This window comes from Leopardus geoffroyi, chromosome B2 (genome assembly GCF_018350155.1).
Source record: "Leopardus geoffroyi isolate Oge1 chromosome B2, O.geoffroyi_Oge1_pat1.0, whole genome shotgun sequence".
Lineage (NCBI taxonomy): Eukaryota > Metazoa > Chordata > Mammalia > Carnivora > Felidae > Leopardus > Leopardus geoffroyi.
The window spans coordinates 134,805,070-134,822,388 of NC_059332.1; the positions used below are offsets into that span (position 1 = coordinate 134,805,070).

The 17,319-nt window shown below is 38.9% G+C and overlaps 1 protein-coding gene across 2 annotated transcripts in view; it reads left to right on the top strand.

Moving 5' to 3' along the window:
• Window positions 1-262: 262 nt before the first annotated feature.
• TAB2 (TGF-beta activated kinase 1 (MAP3K7) binding protein 2) overlaps window positions 263-17,319 on the top strand; it is a 92,188-nt gene continuing 75,131 nt past the window's right edge. For both annotated transcript variants that reach the window (XM_045499980.1, XM_045499982.1), the window contains exon 1: window positions 263-649. The gene's annotated coding sequence lies outside the window, so the exon portion shown is untranslated. The remainder of the gene's footprint in view (window positions 650-17,319) is intronic.

Below are 17,319 nucleotides of genomic sequence, written 5' to 3' on the forward strand. Positions count from 1 at the left end.
GGAGTCTGCGAGTGTCGGGGGAGGGGTGCAGGGCGGAGAAAGAGCATCCCCGCGCCGCCGCTGCGGCGGCGGCCGCCGCCGGCCGGCTGGGGGAGGCCTCGTCACAGCCGCCGCCTCAGCAGCGGCCGCAGATCTCGCGGTGTTTGCCGGCGGCTGCGCCGCCATATTGTGTGACAGTATTTTGATTTGCACTGGGCTGGCGGAGCCGCGGCGAGAGCGAGCGAGAGCTGGGGGGGTGGGGGGAGGGCAGGCGAGCGCGAGGGGGGTGGGGGCAGAGGGAGGTAGGGAGGCCGAGCGAGCCGGAGCCGAGGAGCGGGGAGCGGCGACGCCACCCAGCCAGCGTTTTTGATCTGCAGCAGCCGCCGGCGGGGCGACCCAGCCCGACCCCCTCCCCTCCCCTCCCCCTCAGCCACGAGCGGCGGCGGCGGCGGCCGGAGGGAGTTGGCGGCGGCGGCCGATCGGAGGGGCTGAGCGGGGAGGGAGGGAGGGCTGAGGTGTCCCCCCTGCCGGGTGGAATCGGAGGCGGCGGCGGCGCTGGCGGCGGCCGTGGTGGTGGAGGCGGCAGCGGCGACGGTGGAGACGGCTGCCCTAGTGGGAGAGGCGGCGGCGGCGGCCGAGGAGGAGGAGGGGGAAGCGGCGGCGGCGAAGGGTAAACGGACAGCGCTGCCGGGCCTCGGCGGGATCCCCGGTCCCGGCTCTCCCCTCAGCTTCCCGCACTCCCCTTTCGTCTAGAAGGGGCTCCGCTGACTCGCAGGGCCCTTGCGGGGCGTCCGCTTCTTCCTCTCACTCTTCCTCCCTCCGCCTCCTTCCTCCCCCAGTGGCGAGGAAGAGTGGGAGGCCCCCCAAGTCCTCCCGACCGGGTGGGGGTGGGGAGTCTCGGGCCGGGCCTGGGCTCCGGGGAGTTTGTGTGTAGGGGGAGGGGGGCATTCATTGCAGTCGGGAGCCGGGGAGAGCCCCGGGTAGGGGAGGGTGCCAGGGGGTGGGGAGGGCCCCTGCCTGCACCCGTGCCCCCGGCCCGCCCCTCAGGCATGTGTGAGATGGGGGTGGGGGAAGGAAAACTCCTTTTTGGGGAGCCGTAGTCCGGTCAAGATGATTTAGCCAGGGTGTTGGGGTTAGAGACTGAAAGAGTTGTGTGGCGACGGTGGGGGGGAGAACTTCGTTCCCTTTGCAGTGTTGGTTTTCTCCAGCCTTCTTGAAATGGGGAGCAAGCCCCGCTCTGAATATGCGGCCCCCTCGATTTCACTGGAGAGTTCTAGTGTTCTGTCCGATCTATCTCCAACCCCTAAGATTGTGGTTGTAGCAGGGAGGTTGAAAGGGTCTGGATATTGCTGAACAGGTGACAGGTGTATCTTTCTGTTGCTGATGCTGTCGGATTGCTCAGGCAGAGCTGTAAACCAAAGTTTCGGGGACCGTGTGAGTTTGTATTTATGTGTTTGGCCACGTTTCATTCCATATATAGTATATTTGAGATGTTAGGTTTCCATTCTTCAAGTCCGCTTAATTGTTGTGGAGAAATTCTTCAAATGTTTCAAGAGGAGTTTCCAGGAGAGCGGAGGGAGTTTGCAGCTTCACAGGGGTTTCTCAGTAGCTCGTGAAATTCAGGTCCCCCATGCGAGGCTGTTTTTAAGAGCCTTTTTATTCATTGGAAAGTTCTTGAACACTAAGGTCGTATTTGAGGCAACGGTAAGGCAGTATGATTTTGCATCCATTTTGTCTGTTTTAGGTAAGTTTGTAAAGGTTCAAATTTTAGGGTCAGGTTGATTCACATTTTATAAAAGGAATCGGGGCTGTGCTTTAGCTCACTTAAAAGAGTATGTTGCTTATTATGCAATTTCAGACTTGGCTGAGAATTTTGGTGGGCATGGAGTAGACTTTTTGCTTTCAGTTTTTACACTATTAACTGGTTGCCACACTTTTCTTTATACAGTAGCAGAGTATTGACACCTTTTTTTTCTTTTTTTTTTTGTAACCGTGAAATCGTGATTGGTTTTAATAAACCCTGCAGTTTGAAACTTTAGTTTTGAAACCATTGCATTTTCTAATAAAGGAAGACATGCTTTTCATCTTATTGTATGTTTTGGCTGAACACTTAAATTAGAAACAATGGAAGGAATTGTCAGATAAATGAGCTACAAATTAAATTAGGGCCAAGTTAGTTTTAAAAGGGATCCTGAAGCATTTAAAAACGTGTATGGAACAAATGTATTGAGTGATGGTACCATCAGTGTGTTAACAGGAAATAGAGCAAAAATTCCAGTGATTCAGAACTTCTGTTGGGGTTTTTTCTCCTTTAAATCTAATCAGTTTCTAATATAGGGTGCTTATGATTTAAATCTTTGAAGGATCAACTGAAAGTTGAATGTGTTAATTAGATGAATAGGTCATCCCCCGAATAGACTCCATTATTTCATTCTTCTCTTGGGGGCATGGAATAACTTTGTCTAAGTTTGAAAGTATTCTCAAAGGACAATGATGAAATGCAGCCCTTCAGCTTCTCTTCAGTGAACTGTCAAATGGTAGAGACTGTGCTTTTGTAACTCATTAAGAAGTGGGTAATGATGGGAGTCTCCTCGGATACAGATTTCCTGAAAAATACGTTTTAACTTAAATCAATCCTGTTTGATTGAAATAACATCTATATTTGGTCCTCTCTTTAATGGAAAGAAGTACCTGCCTTCAACTAAGGATTGTTTAATTACTGCATCTAATGAAATGAAGTTTTTAAACTCTGCGGCGTTAAGTAAGCGCTACCCAGATCCCCAGTTAATGTCCTTGAGTATTCCTTCATTAGTATTAGTAATATGGGTAAATTGTCTTAATGTGATTAGTCTGTGTCTTGACAGAAGTAAAAGTATTCTATTTCTGTCATTTTCTCTGTAAGGAAAATTATTTTTTCAGAATATTGTTTAGGATGAAATATACACATATATCTGTAAACATGCCGCATTTTGAAAAATAGGTGTGATGTAGACCATTTACATGAAACTACGTTTCATGCCAAAAGTTCCTTGAGGAATGTCAGAATTTTCTAAAACATTTTTAAGAGACGTAAACTGATCAAGACTTAAAAGTTTATTTTTAACAATCATCAACGGAAATTTTGTCTTTTATACATGTTTTGGAGAAAAAGTACCTGGTAATCTTGCCAATATGTAAAGTTTGTAAATTAAACTAATTCAGAAAGGCTTCGATTGCAGTATATCTCTACCTGGCCAGGTTCCCATCACCCAGAGGAGAATAGTGGTAGCACTTTTCATTGTTTCACTTCTGTCATCTCTGTTTGGTCCATCTGAGACTGGGACTGTCTGTAATAAAAGGATTATGAGGCAGTAACAGAGGCCAGCGTGAAGATTGGGGCAAAATAATAATGAGGAGATAAGGGATTATTAGATGAAGAGTTTGAGGCAGCTGGGAATACGTAGATGTGGGTAGTGGTGGCTACCAAGCATAGGAAAATGATCATGCTGAACTGTGCTGAAGAGATTTGCTCTGAATCTTTTGAGAGACTTTGACCACATGTATGTCATCTTATTTTATAGACATGGTAAGGATTTGGAGACATTGAAATTGTATGAAATTTAAGTGTATGTTCATATTATTTACCTCTGGCTCATATTTCCAAAACACAGTAGTTTAACATTTCATTTCTTATGATTCTGGTCCTAGGAAATCAAGGACACTTGCTTAATCAGAAAGCTTAAAAACCAGAGGAAGTACTCTTAGGGGTAGCCAGTATTGTATTTTTAGCATTCTCTTTTGTTGACCACTAAACTTGACTATGATCTTGATAGAGTCATAGATTAAGAATGGCTTTCTTTTTCTTTGTTTTCTAACTATTCCATCCCTCAAAACAATGTTTAGTACTAAGTATAACTACTAGCCTTCTAGCATTAAAGTTAAGCATTTCACTTAGACTTTTCACTCTGAGTTTTATTGACTCATTTTACAGAATATGCTTTGTTTCTAATTTCTTAGTCCTCAGAAAAGGAATGAGCTACTGTTAAAAGCACAGTAAAAAGTGTCAGCTGACACCTTGATATTTCAGAAGAAGATCCAGGTCACAATTGCCACAAACTAAAATCATAGATATTAATATCAATGAAATATAACTGAAATTGGATTAAAGTTTAGGCACCAAAAAGTGCATTTGTTCAAAATATAATTTATATAGACCCCTTCCTTATCTCTTGATGCCTGATAAATTGCTGAATATCTTTTGATTTGCTCAACATTTTTAATGTAAAATTTTAATAAATTCTTCCTGCATTTCTAATCATCTGTTCCAGTTCAAAATTTAGTATCAAGGGAGTGATGAATTTTTTTTTTGACCTTTAATAGCTTTATGTTAGTCTTGTTAGTGTTTCTTTCATAGTAAAGGAAAGAAAAAGAAACTAATATTTACTACATGGCTACTGAATGCCAAGCTTTCGTTCACAAATATTTATTGAGCACTTACTGCGTGCTAGGGACCTTTGAGATGCAGGTGATGGCAGCAGTGAATGACATAGACAAAATAGCTGACCTCGTATAGTTTACATTTTAGTAGTAGAAGACAGATGACTAAAATGAATTGTCTAGGAGAAAAAAGTACTGTGGAGAAAAATAAAAGGGGGTTGGAGAATGGACATCGTTTATTTGCTGTTTTCACAACTGTGCAATGAACATTATCCTTGATTTCAAAAGCAAAAACTATCCACTACATAAATTTTTTCTTTAAAAATATACTTCATAACTTCTGCACACATTTATGTTTGTACTTTGGAGTTATAGTTCAGGGGTGCCTGGGTGGCTCAGTTGGTTGGACGACCGACTTCGGCTCAGGTCATGGTCTCGCAGTTTGTGGGTTCCAGCCCTGCGTCGCGCTCTGCTGAGAGCTCAGAGCCTGGAGCCACTTCGGATTCTGTGTCTCCCCTCTCTCTGCCCCTCCCCTGCTCAGGCTCCATGTCTCTCTGTCTCTCAATAATAAATAAACGTTAAAAAAAAATTTAGAGTTCAGTTGATAGCAATTTTCAAAAATTTTTTAATGTTTATTTTTGACAGAGAGAGAATGCGAGTGGTTGAGGGGCAGGCGCGCGTGCGCGCGCGCGCACACACACACACACACACACACACACACACACACACACACACAATCCAAAGCAGGCTCCAGGCTCTGAGCTGGCAGCACAGAGCTTGATCCGGGGCTCAAACCCACGAATGGTGAGATCATGACGTGAGTGGAAGTCAGAGGCTTAACGGACTGAGCAACCCACACACCCCAATAGCAATTTTCTATTGTTAGGACTTCAGAAAACTGCTTTGTGGCTCAGTAGAAAATCTGGAATCTGCTATCCTGGTTTTGCCAATGATTAGCTTTGTGCTTTGGAGCAGATTACAATTTGGTGGCGTCTCTGAACTTGTTTTCTTCTCTCTAAAATGCCTGTGATACCAATAAGGTGGTTGTGATTATAAATTACACATTTTGTGTCAATTATCTGATACATAGAAGGGGTTCAGTAAATTGTAACGTTTTTTGTTTACTGCTTATGGGAAAGTTCTGTCAAACAAATATACCTGAAGTTGGTGACCCTTCCAAGAAGCTCTCCTCGCACTCTGTGGGGCATTGTTTAATATATATTTCATTTGAACAGCTAAAGCATTCTTGTCTGGTAGCATAAGGATAATTAATATATACCTGTAACCTATAGTCACTAGTACTATCCGGGACACTTGTACAGTTGTCTAGTCAATGTGATATTGGGAGTAAACCGACAGTGTTTTTCTGGTGAGGGAACATTGTGACATAGCTTGTCATTTAGGGTGACAAGCTGGATCACAGCATTTTGACAAATACAAATATTGGGTAAGATTCCAGTTTATGCAAATACTTGTGAAACATTTAGTACAGCGTAGCATATTGTAAGTATTCAATAAACGTTTGCTTTTTTCACTCATTACTCCTTATTGTGTGAAGGGTGTAATCAAAGAGTTCAGAAAGTATTAAGGAAAACTTTTACAAGGATAAAAGAATGCAAATTGTTGATGAGTTTTTTTGAGGGAAGAGTGGGATAGCCAAATTGCAGTATTTTTCATTTTTATTCTGGGAGATCACTAACCGAGCTTCTCAAGGACAGACTATGGCTTCTTTTCTTTTTTTTAAAGTTTATTTATTTATTTGAGAGAGACAGAGACACCAGGAGCAGGGAAGGGGCGGAGAGAGAGGGGGGAGAATCCCAAGCAGGCTCCATGCTGCCTGCACAGAGCCTGATGCAGGGCTTGAACTCCCAGAACCAGAAGGTCATGACCTGAGCCGAAACCAAGAGTCGGACACTTAACCGACCGAGCCACTTCAGCACCCCTGGACCACGGCTTATTTTCATTTCAGTCTTAATTTCACCATATCTTCAGTGGCTGGCCTCTACTTAAGAGCTCAACAAATGTGTGTTCGATGTTGAATAGTTCTTAGTTTTTCTTTGTATCACAACTCATTTTGGTAGTAAGCCACTTCTGAGTTTGAAAAGTGACAGTACTGGACTTAAATCTTTGAATCTGTAGTTTCACAGACTCAGATGTCAGGCAAGGTCTTCTGAATGCATGTTTTTTAATCTAGCCAAAAATTTGAAAAAATATCCTAGAAATTGAGAGGAAGAAATCAGTTATTTGCAGCTAGATTGGCATTTGTTAACCTATTCCTATGAAGTTGTTGACATTAAAGTGAAAAAGTGAATAGCAATGTTTACAAGTAGAGCAGAAAAAATAATTCATGCATAATTACATGCTCTTACCTGTTAAAAGACAAGTTAAGCTTCTCTCTTAGGGCACTTTTGATGAAACTGTCGATTTATACTGGCTTTATGAGTTAAATGGCTCAGTCACGTTCTTACACTCTTACGATGTGGGGAATATTGGTGTTTTCACAGAAAAGAGAAAACAACCCACCCCACCCTACTTTTAACAGTAACCATTTTTCATATGCTTAAATCTTACCATCAGCCAGCTTTTTCCTGTTCTGTGGCAAGTTGTCCTCTGCCTAATGAATAGTAATTTTACCTTTCTTAAAACTCAAGAGTTTTTCAACTTCTAAGACATTTAGTCATTTACACAAACTGTTTCTTGGCTTTTTAAAAACTGCTCCTCATTGCTTTATATTCAAATTGGGTATGTTACAGTACTGTTTTAGAAATGAGATAGAACTACATACAATTGAGTATTTTGCTATTCTTGTGGTTTTTGTTTGTTGGCTCGTTTTGAACTGTAATAACCTGCCACTGAAAAGGGATACTTCTACAGTGTGTCAGTGTGAGTGGCTTCAGAAAGAAAGTCTGATTTATCCACAAACAGGTAGAACATAGACGAGGGCATTGTAAGAATCTGTAGTATTTTAATTGCGTTGTTAAAGAAAATGACATTCTTGCTTCACTTAAAAACAAAAACAGTCCTAGTATAAGTCACAGAAGCCAAAAAATAGAGGTTGGGAAGGTCCTGCAGAGAAAGACAGGAGAGAAGCAAGAGTAATGTAGAATTTAACAAGGATTTTGGTGGAAATACATGAATACTGGTAGTTATTAATAAATTATTCAAAAGAATTAATCCATTAAAGCGAGTGACCATTGCAACCAGTACCCCCAGCCAGTCCTACGAAAACAATTCAAAGCAGTGTCACATTCCTAGATATATTACAGGGGTTAGTGCTACCACCAGAGTCTTAAACATTTCTGGAGGTAATTCTGACCGTTTAACTTGCCTGCTTACTTGGTGCAGAAGACACGTTCTGGGAGAATGAGCGAATTATTGCCCCCTCCCCAAAAAACTATGTGACAGGGTCCTTTTTGATTAGTAAATTCTAAATTAGTAAATTTTGATTAGTAAATTTTAATTAGTAAATTAGTAAATTCTCCCTGGTTTATTAACTGTACCTCTATCTGAATTGTTACATAATATTCAGTTATTTTGAGTTTTACCTTACAGGTTTACTCTTAACATTTATATTTAGGAAAATTTCTTTTGGCCTACCTTAATGTTAACCTTTTCAATGTTAGCAAAACTGAGCGTGTCACAGGTTGCTTCTTGTCAGCTTGCCAGCTGGGCAGGCCAGAGATAACCGCCTGCTTCATCCCTACAGAGCCAATGGCAATTCAGTGCAATGGTTTTCCATTCCCTATCAATGAGAGAAAATACTTGCCAAGACAAACTAAAACTTGAAATCAGCAACTTGACCTTACAGAACCTGGTTCTCACACTAGGCAAGTGCTTAGTCAGATAAATCAACAAAAACTAATTCTGATATCAACTGGGGAGATAGGAGCTGAAGGGAGTTTACTTAGTTTTGATTCTGTCTGCAACTGAAGAAAATATTACTTTTGACTTGAGTTGATCTCTCTTAACTGGTCAGCTTGTCAACCTCCACCCCCTTTAGCTAATTATCTTAGCTTTTACCATGGTGAGGTTCAGCGAGGTTTAGTAAGAGACCTGGGCTTTAAGGTCACATGAGCCCTAGTTCAGCTCCCAAGTTGTATTGCTGTTAGTATGTGGCCTTAGATTAATCGCTCAGACTTTTTGAGCCTAGGACTTTTTTTTAGAAAAATAAGTATGTACACTAATACTTGCATGGGAGTTTTAATCACATTATCTGTATTTCTTATATTACTTATATACAGACATGGAACCTAGTAGGCATCGATAAATAGTCAAAATGTAAAATATATCCTATGATATCCTGTGCTTTTCAAGACAGCTTTTCTTCCAACTTTGTTAGCTTCATATTGAGCAATTTCTATTTAGTCAGTTTAATTTTTTGAAGTATTAATCTTTAAAATAGAACAAGGCAAATTCTTGTACTTACATTAGACATCTAGCTTATAATTAGAAATAATAATTTTACTTTTGGAATTTTGCTTTGTTAGGTTTTTCCTTCAGGGTATTTACTCCCTTTATTATTTTCAATAAATAGTATGAAAAGGGAGTAATTTCTATACAGTTTAATTTACTGTTCCTCTTTAGACCAAGGATGAAATAAACATCACTGTTATTTTTTCATTACAAAATAAATGTGTAACTTCTTTGTGTTTTCCTTACCCATTCCTGTGAAAAAGCCTATATTTTTCATTTGAAAGTAGTCCACACTCATAATTAAGTTCTTTTTAATGAAAAGCATTAGAAAATTGGCATGGGTCATATTTGAAAACACCTTAAATATGAGGTTAAATATAATACTATGAAACTTGTGCTACCTAAAAAAAATCTTGTGTTACTTTATATAGAATGATCTTTGTACCTTTTGTGTTTTAAATTCCTAGTCAATGTTTTTTTGAGTTATTTCGATAATACTCTTCTGTGTCTGTATTTCACATTCTAAACGGATATAGTGCTGAGTTTCCCAACGTTTATTACTGGATGCTTTGATTTTTTTTTTTTTCCTAAAAGTTTTTTATTTTAATCTATTGAAAGAACTGATGTGATCGTTGTAGAATATTTTGCTCTACTAATTAGTATTCAGTTCTATTTGCATAAGTAATATTTTAACATATTAACAATACCATTTGTTTATTGATCATCCAGTAAACCTCAGAACTTTTCCTGGTATTGCAGCAACACAAATAACCTGTTACTGAACTGTAAGTCCAATTGCTGTGGTTACTGTTAAGCAGTGTGTACCAATCAATCAATCAATCCATCAATAATTGCCTGCACTTTAATAAGTATGTTTAGAACATTTGGTAGTAGCTCTAGAGGTAATAAATACTCTTTGTCTAAACGTGCACTTTTTGTGAGGTCTGTGGTATAAACCTAGAAGCACAAAGGATAGCAGAGATCTAACCATTTATCATCGAATAAATAACATTGTTGCAGAGAGGATTATGAGATCTGTGTTGGTCTTTCCAGTGTCCTTTCTATAGCTAAATAGTTTTTCTTTTAGCAAAGTCATGTGTAGTGCGTAGGATTATTTATATACACAAAGGTTCCATTTTTATTTTCCTCAAATATTATTATTTTGAAAATTATGTTTTCAAAATTGTTTAAATGGATCACTTAATGCTAGTAATAATTAGGTCAACAAATTTTGCTTTTTTGCCCTTTGCAACAGAGTTCATCTTACATGTAGCAAATCAATAATCAGTTGCATAAGAATTTAAATTGAAGAAACCTCCCTTTGTCTGTTTGTTTATTTATTTATTTATTTAATGTTTATTCATTTTTGAGAGAGAGAGCGTGTGCTGACAGTTCAGAGCCTGGAGCCTGCTCTGGATTCTGTGTCTCCCTCTCTCTCTGCCCCTCCCCATTTCTCTCTCTCTCTCTCTCTCCCTCTCACACACTCTCCAGTAAATAAACATTAAAAAATTTATAACATTCAAATCTATGGTATAAAATAAGATAAAGATAGATACTGGCTTCCATATTCTTGACTATCTGAACTATCCTGTCTTTTATACCAGCATTTCCTGATCATAGGTTTTTATTGGTACTGAGTCATCCCTAGAAAATAATTGTGGAGAAGATAGCAATATATAGGCAAAAAAACAAAACAAACAAACAAAAAAAAACACGTGTTTTTTGACAGGAATTCAGAACACTGTGTATGTTCCACTTTAATTCATTGAGCACTTTGTATATATAGTTGCTTGGCTAGTTTTTACAAGGCAATTAGTGACCTGATAAACACGGACATTTACTCTTTGGAACTGAAGCAGATGTGTGTAGGCATTGAAGTCAAGTAGTTGCTAGAATTGAAGAGAACAAGTACTTAGGAGATACCTAAGATGATCATCGTCAAACAAAAGTTGGTGGAAATACAAGTACCGTATATTTGCATTGACAGTAACTTGCAGTTTACCTTGTAACTAGCATGTACCCGAATGGTACTTGACTAAGTACTGATGTCCACTTTATGATGATTTTCTAAGGAAATGGAAAAATAAACGTGGAAATTGGAGTTTCAAAAAAACCCTTTCATTTCCACATGGACAATTACGCTTTTTTACATAGGAAAATGTGTGGACATGTTGGTTGGGCTTGCCAGCTTGCCTTTTCTTTTTTCTTTTCTTCTCTTTTTCTTTTTCAGGATTTTTCTAGGCGAAGTGATTGGCTGGCCTGAGTGAGACATCCTCATTCTTTTCACATCTTCCCTTCACGAACAACGGCATAAATTGACAGGATTACTGTTCAGAGCCGTTCCTGTATGTGTGCAAGTGGGACAGGGAGTGCTCTTCTGGGAGTGCTGGTTCATGGGGAGGTTGAACGGGTGATCTTCACCTGAACCAAACCACAGGACTAGTACTTCAACTTTTCTAGGTTGTCACGTGATAGAAAGAATAGAAAGAAACTCCACAGCCTTTGCACACCTGTGTAAAACCCAAGGAATCTTGCCCGACTGATTCTTCCATTATGCTTCATCTCTACATTCTTGATTAGTTAATCTAATTCACTTATCCAATCGTTTTGGAGTAGTTTTGAGTTTCTGCCATGTGCTAGGTACTTTCCTAGGTGAGGGGGATGGAAAGAGGAGTAAGATACAGTTCTTGCCTTCGAGAGACATGTATACAAACCAGTATGCTATTCTGTAACACGTGCAATGAGAGAGTTATAGATTAGGAGTCTCTAGGAGTGAACATCTGACTCAGTGAGTGAGAAAGGAATAGGAGAGGGAAATCGTCATAGGAAAGGTGAAGCTTAATCTAAGCGTATGTCAGACAACGAGTACAAGCTGGGAGGAGAGAGGCTATTTCAGAGAAAACAACATGTGTAAAGGGTGAAAATAGGAAAGTCCATACACATTCAGTAACTATGAGTAGTTTCACTGTGTGTAGGCACTAGTGAGGGGTTACTGGAAGTGAGGTGGAAAATTAGAAGACAGGACATGAAGATACTGCCTGCTCTGTAAGGTAGATTTGCCTTCATTCTATAAACGATGGAAGGCAAGTGCTTAAATTAACATCCTTAAAAAGGTATTTCTGGCTGCAGTGTAGAGAATATTTAGAAAAGAGCCAGGCTTGGGAAGGTCGAGGACGTGGTACCTGGGTGGCTCAGTTGGCTGAGCGTCCAACTTTGGCTCGAGTCATGATCTCTAGGTTCGTGAGCTCGAGCCCTGCATCGGGCTTGCTACTCTCAGTGCACAGCCCGCTTCGGCTCTTCTGTCCCCCTCTTTCTGTACCTCCCCCACTAGTGATCTCTCTCTCAAAAATCAATTTAAAAAAATAGAAAAGAGCTAGGCTTGGAAGGCAGGGACAGGCCTTATAACCATGTCTTTGGATAAGGAACTGAATTAATGAATTAAGTCAGGGATTAAAGAGCAGAGTAGGAAATGAATTTGAGAAGCGAATACCGAGTGTGAAGTAAAACAGTGTCATAATGATCACACATGGCCTGGTGTGAGTACCTGGGTATATAGTGTAGTGCCTGCCATTTACCAATATAAGACATAGCAGGGCAGTAACAAGTGAGGAATATATCTGCGTTCTTCTTGTTGTTTTCAAGGTTCCTATGGAGAGAAAAGAGAAGCAAGACATTGCTTTATTGCGGGGAGGCAGAGAAGACTTCTCTAATTAAATGACATTTGAGTAGGTACCTGATGAAGTGATAAAGGGAAAGAGCTGTCCAAATAGAGGCAATAGCAAGTGCAGAGGCGTTTGCGGGGGGGGGAGTGCTTGCCATATTCCAAGAGCAGGAAGGCCACACTAGTTGGAGCTGAGAGCGAGGGGAAGGGTAGATGAGATTCAAGTATGTATTCCTCATAGTGTCTTTAGATTGTAGGAAGGACTTTAGATTTTATTCAGGATGTGATAGGAAGCCCTAAAGAGTTTTTACGCATGATCTATGTGCTTTTTTTCTCCCTTCTTAGAACATGTCTATTTGTTTGCAGTTGTATATATATGACTCTATCATTTATCATATGTAAGATTCATGTAACCATCACAGTCAGGATACAGAACTAGGACTCTTCTGTCACCACAAAAAAACCTCTTTGTGTTACCCTTATATAGTCACACCTTTCCCCCAATCTTAACCCCTGGCAACCACTGATCTGTTCTTTATCGCTATAATTTAGTGCTTCAAGAGGGTTATGTAAATGGAATCATCCATTATGTTATCTTTTGAGACTGTTTTTTTTTTTTACTCAACATTATGCCCTTGATCCATCTAAGTTAACGAGTGTATGAATAGTTGATTCTATTTTAACACCAAAGAACTATACCATTGTATGGATGTACCACAAGTTGTTCAACCATGGACTAATAGACTTATGAGTTTCTGGTTTATAAAAATAAAACTGTAGAGTTTGTGTGTGTGTGAAAATACATTGTTACCTCTCTGGGGTCAGTCCTCGGGAGTGCTTTTGCTGGGTTGTGTGGTAAATATATGTTTACCTTTTTAAGAAGGTGCCACTTCTCCAGAGTGGCTGCCCTATTTTACATTCCTACCAGCAATGTATGAGACATCAATTTCTCCACATCCTTACCAGCATTTGGTACTGTATTTTTTTATTTCAGAAATTCTAATAGGTTTAGAGTAACATCTCATTAAAGCGTCCATTTGCATCTCTTTAATGGTTAATTATGTTGAACATACTTTCATGTGCTTTGCTCTCTGTATATCCTCTGTGGTAAAGTATCTGTTCAAGTCTTTTGCTCATATTTCAATGGGATTTTTTTGTTCTCTTCTTTTTTACCCTAGCTGAGTTCTTCAAATATTCTGGATACAAATGCTTTGTCAAGTATGTGATTTGTAAATATTTTCTCCTGGTCTGTGGCTTATCTTTTTATCTTCTTAATGGGCCTTTGCAGAGCAAGAAAAAATTAATTTCAATGAAATCTAATTTATCCATTTTTTTTTCCTTTTGTGGATTGTGCCTTTGTTGTCAAGTCTGAGAACTCATTGCTTAACTTTAGATCCCAAATTTTCTTCTAAAAGTTTTCTAGAAGTTTTACATCTTGAATATATAGATCTATGATCCATTTTGACTTAATTTTTATTTAAGATGTGAAGTTTAGATTTAGATTCATTTTTGTCTATGGATATCCAGTCTGTTCCAACACCCTTTGTTGAAAATTATCCTTCCTCCATTGAATTGCTTTTGTACCTTTGTCAAAAATCAGTTGGTTGTACTTGTGAGGGTCTATTTCTGGATTCCCTATTCTGTTCCATTGATCTTTGTGTCTGTTCCTCCACAAGTAACTATCTTGATTACTGCAGCTATATACAGTATGTCTTAAAATCAGGTATCGAAGTTCCTCCAGTTTAATTCTCCTTTTTTCAGAATTTTTTGTAGCTGTTCCAGTTCCTTTCCATGTAAAATGTATCAAATTTTACAAAAATCTTGCAAAAAATCCTGGATTTTGCTAGGAACTCCATTAAATGCATAGATTAATTTGAGGAAAATTTGCATTTTTATTTTGAGTCTTTCAATCTATGAACACAGCATTTCTCTCCATACATTTAGGTAGTCTTTGATTTCTTTCATCAGCATTATGTAGTTTCCAATACTCAAACCTTGTCCATGTTTTGTTAGACTTCTACCTAGGTACATTTTTTTGGAGCAATTATAAATAACATTGTGTTTTTAATTTTGGTTTCTAGTTGTTCATTGTTAGTTTTTAGCAGTATGATTGATTTCTGTTAGTTGACCCCGTATCCTTTGACCTCAGTAAGCTAAATATTCTAGGTGTCTTTTTTTTTTTTTTTTTTTGCGGATTCCATTGGGTTTTCTAATGTGTCTGTGAATAGAGACAGTTTTATTTCTTCCTTTCCAATCTGTATGCCTTTTATTTGCTTTTCTTGCCTTGATGCTCTGGCTAGTATTTCCAGTATTATGTTTAATAGGAGTGGTGAGATCAGACAAGGTTGTCTTGCTCCTGATCTTAAGGGTAATGCATTCAGTCTTTCACCATTTGGTATATGTTAGCTGAAAGTTTGTGTAGATGCTGTTTATCAGATTGAGAAAAAGCCCCTTTCTGTTTCTAGTTTAAGAATTTTTATTATGACCAAGTATTGAATTTTATCAAGTGCTTTTTCTACATCAATTAATAGGTCATGGTTTTTCTTCATTAAACTGTTAACTGATGGTAACTTTCCTTTTTAAAGATACACTGTGGCTGCTGTGTGGAATTAACTATGGGAGCGGGACCAAGATATAAGCAGGGAAACCATATTGGAAATTTTTGCAGTAATCCGAATGAAAGAGGGTAGTAACTTGGACTAGGAAGGGTGAGAAGAGGTCAGATTTTGGATATGTTTCAAACCTTGTGTGGGCAGGAATTGCTGATGAATTGGATCTGAGGCATAAAAGAGAAGTCAGGGGTGACTCCTAAGATTTTTGGCCCAAGCAATTGGAAGTATGGAGTTGCTGTTTACTGAGTGGGAGAAGACAGTGATGTCTAGCCAGTTTGTGCAAGGCAATCGAGAGTTTGTTTTGTACATGTTAACTTTGAAAGGCCTATTAGACTTGTAACTGGAGATAACAAGTAGGTGATTGGGTATACAAAATAGAATTCTAGCAAGAGATTCAGACTAGAAATTTGAGAATTCTCAATGGAGTTGACATATGAGAAATTATAGTGATATTTATTAAAAACTATACCTATCACCTTTTCACTGAACTGTTATCTAAGTTTATCTATCTATTAGCAAAATGCCGTATTCTCTTACCATGTGAAGAACTTTGTTTAAATTTGGATTGGTTCTGTTTATCACCAGACTGCTGTGTATCTGACATTACGTGACGTGCACCAGAAATTATGTGATGGGGGGGATATATATTCCCTATAATACTGTATTTAGCCATGCTTTTTGATAGGCAGATGACTGTAATAGTAGTGTGTCTTACTTATTTTCAGAGGTTTGTCCTAAATCTTTATAAAAGGAAGTATTTCTGTGTGTATTGTGAACAGGGTTTGACCTTATTTAAATGCCTGATAGGCTTTCTGTGGCAGGATTTCTTTTGTAGGTAAAACAGGACAGCCAGGGAGACAAATCGAAAACAAAAATTAAAAACAGGAGTGCAGAATAGCAAGGAAAAGACTTTGATTTCTGACTTAGGCCCAAAATTAAATCGGTAAAGGGAGAGGGTGAGCCTCAATTTACAGAATTGGTGAAAAGACAGATCTTCTGAGTTCCATTCAGATATGTTTACTTCATATAAAAGTGTTTCAGAAAATATTTTTTAAATGCCACAATCTTTTTTGTTATAACTGATTAACTCTAATAATATTTTCTTTTTTTATACTTAAAAATGTTTTTTAAATATTTATTTACTTTAGAGGGAGAGAGAGACAGAGTGCGAGCAGGGGAGGGGCAGAGAGAGAGAGAGGGAGACACAAAATCTGAAGCAGGCTCCAGGCTCCAAGGTGTCAGCACAGAGCCCGATGGCGGGGCTCAAACTCACGAACAGCAAGATCATGACCTGAGCCAAAGTTGGTCGCTCAACCTACTGAGCCACCCAGACGCCCCTCTAATATAATATTTTCTTACTGATAAAGAAATTTATGTGTCTCTAGCACTTTTAGTTCCTCTGTTGTACAATTTACCAAATTGTGTTACAATATTCTGTTTACTTTTCAGTTTCTCCCACTAAATGTCAGGTTTTACAGCATTAGTACAATGCCTTGGCACTTAAGCTGTCTGTAAGTATTTGTGAATGAATGCATGAACACCTACTACTAAAGTTTAAAGCTAATAACCTTGCTTTTGAAAGCAAATGAGTTTTTGAGATTCCAGAATATGGGTTATGGTCATATGTCTCTTCTGAGTACTGCATTTTCAGTTGATGCTTTCAATGAACATTATACTCCGACAGAATGCGCATAGCAACATTATTAACCCAAAGTCAGTGAGACACACATTTTGCCTTTTGTTATCTGTTCTTTTTGTCCTAGTGGTAATGGATTTATGCAAAATCATCTCAACTTTGGCCCAGACTTGTACTGAATGGCATACACTTTACAGATAGTAAGCTGAGCTTAGAGTTTAGCCCACAGTTAGTTACATGCCTCATAGGATTTTCATGTGCACGTTTATTACCTAGTCCTTCTCCCCATTTCCAAGTAGATGGTACAATTATAGGCCATGTTTCTCTTCAGTAATAATTATACTTTTAAAAGCATTTTCATATACTCTTGTTCCTTTGAGCTTTACAAGACAAATATACCCTGAGCCTTTACTGTTCCAATGCAGATTTAAGCGCCCTGAGAACAGTTATTTTTGCAACCATGGTATTTTATCTCTAAATCCATAGTGTTTGTACATGTATGTGTATATATATATGTATGTATGTATGTATCTACATGTACATATATGTCCCATTAGTCCATAACAAATTAATAAAGTTTATAGGAAGAATCTTTCTCTGAA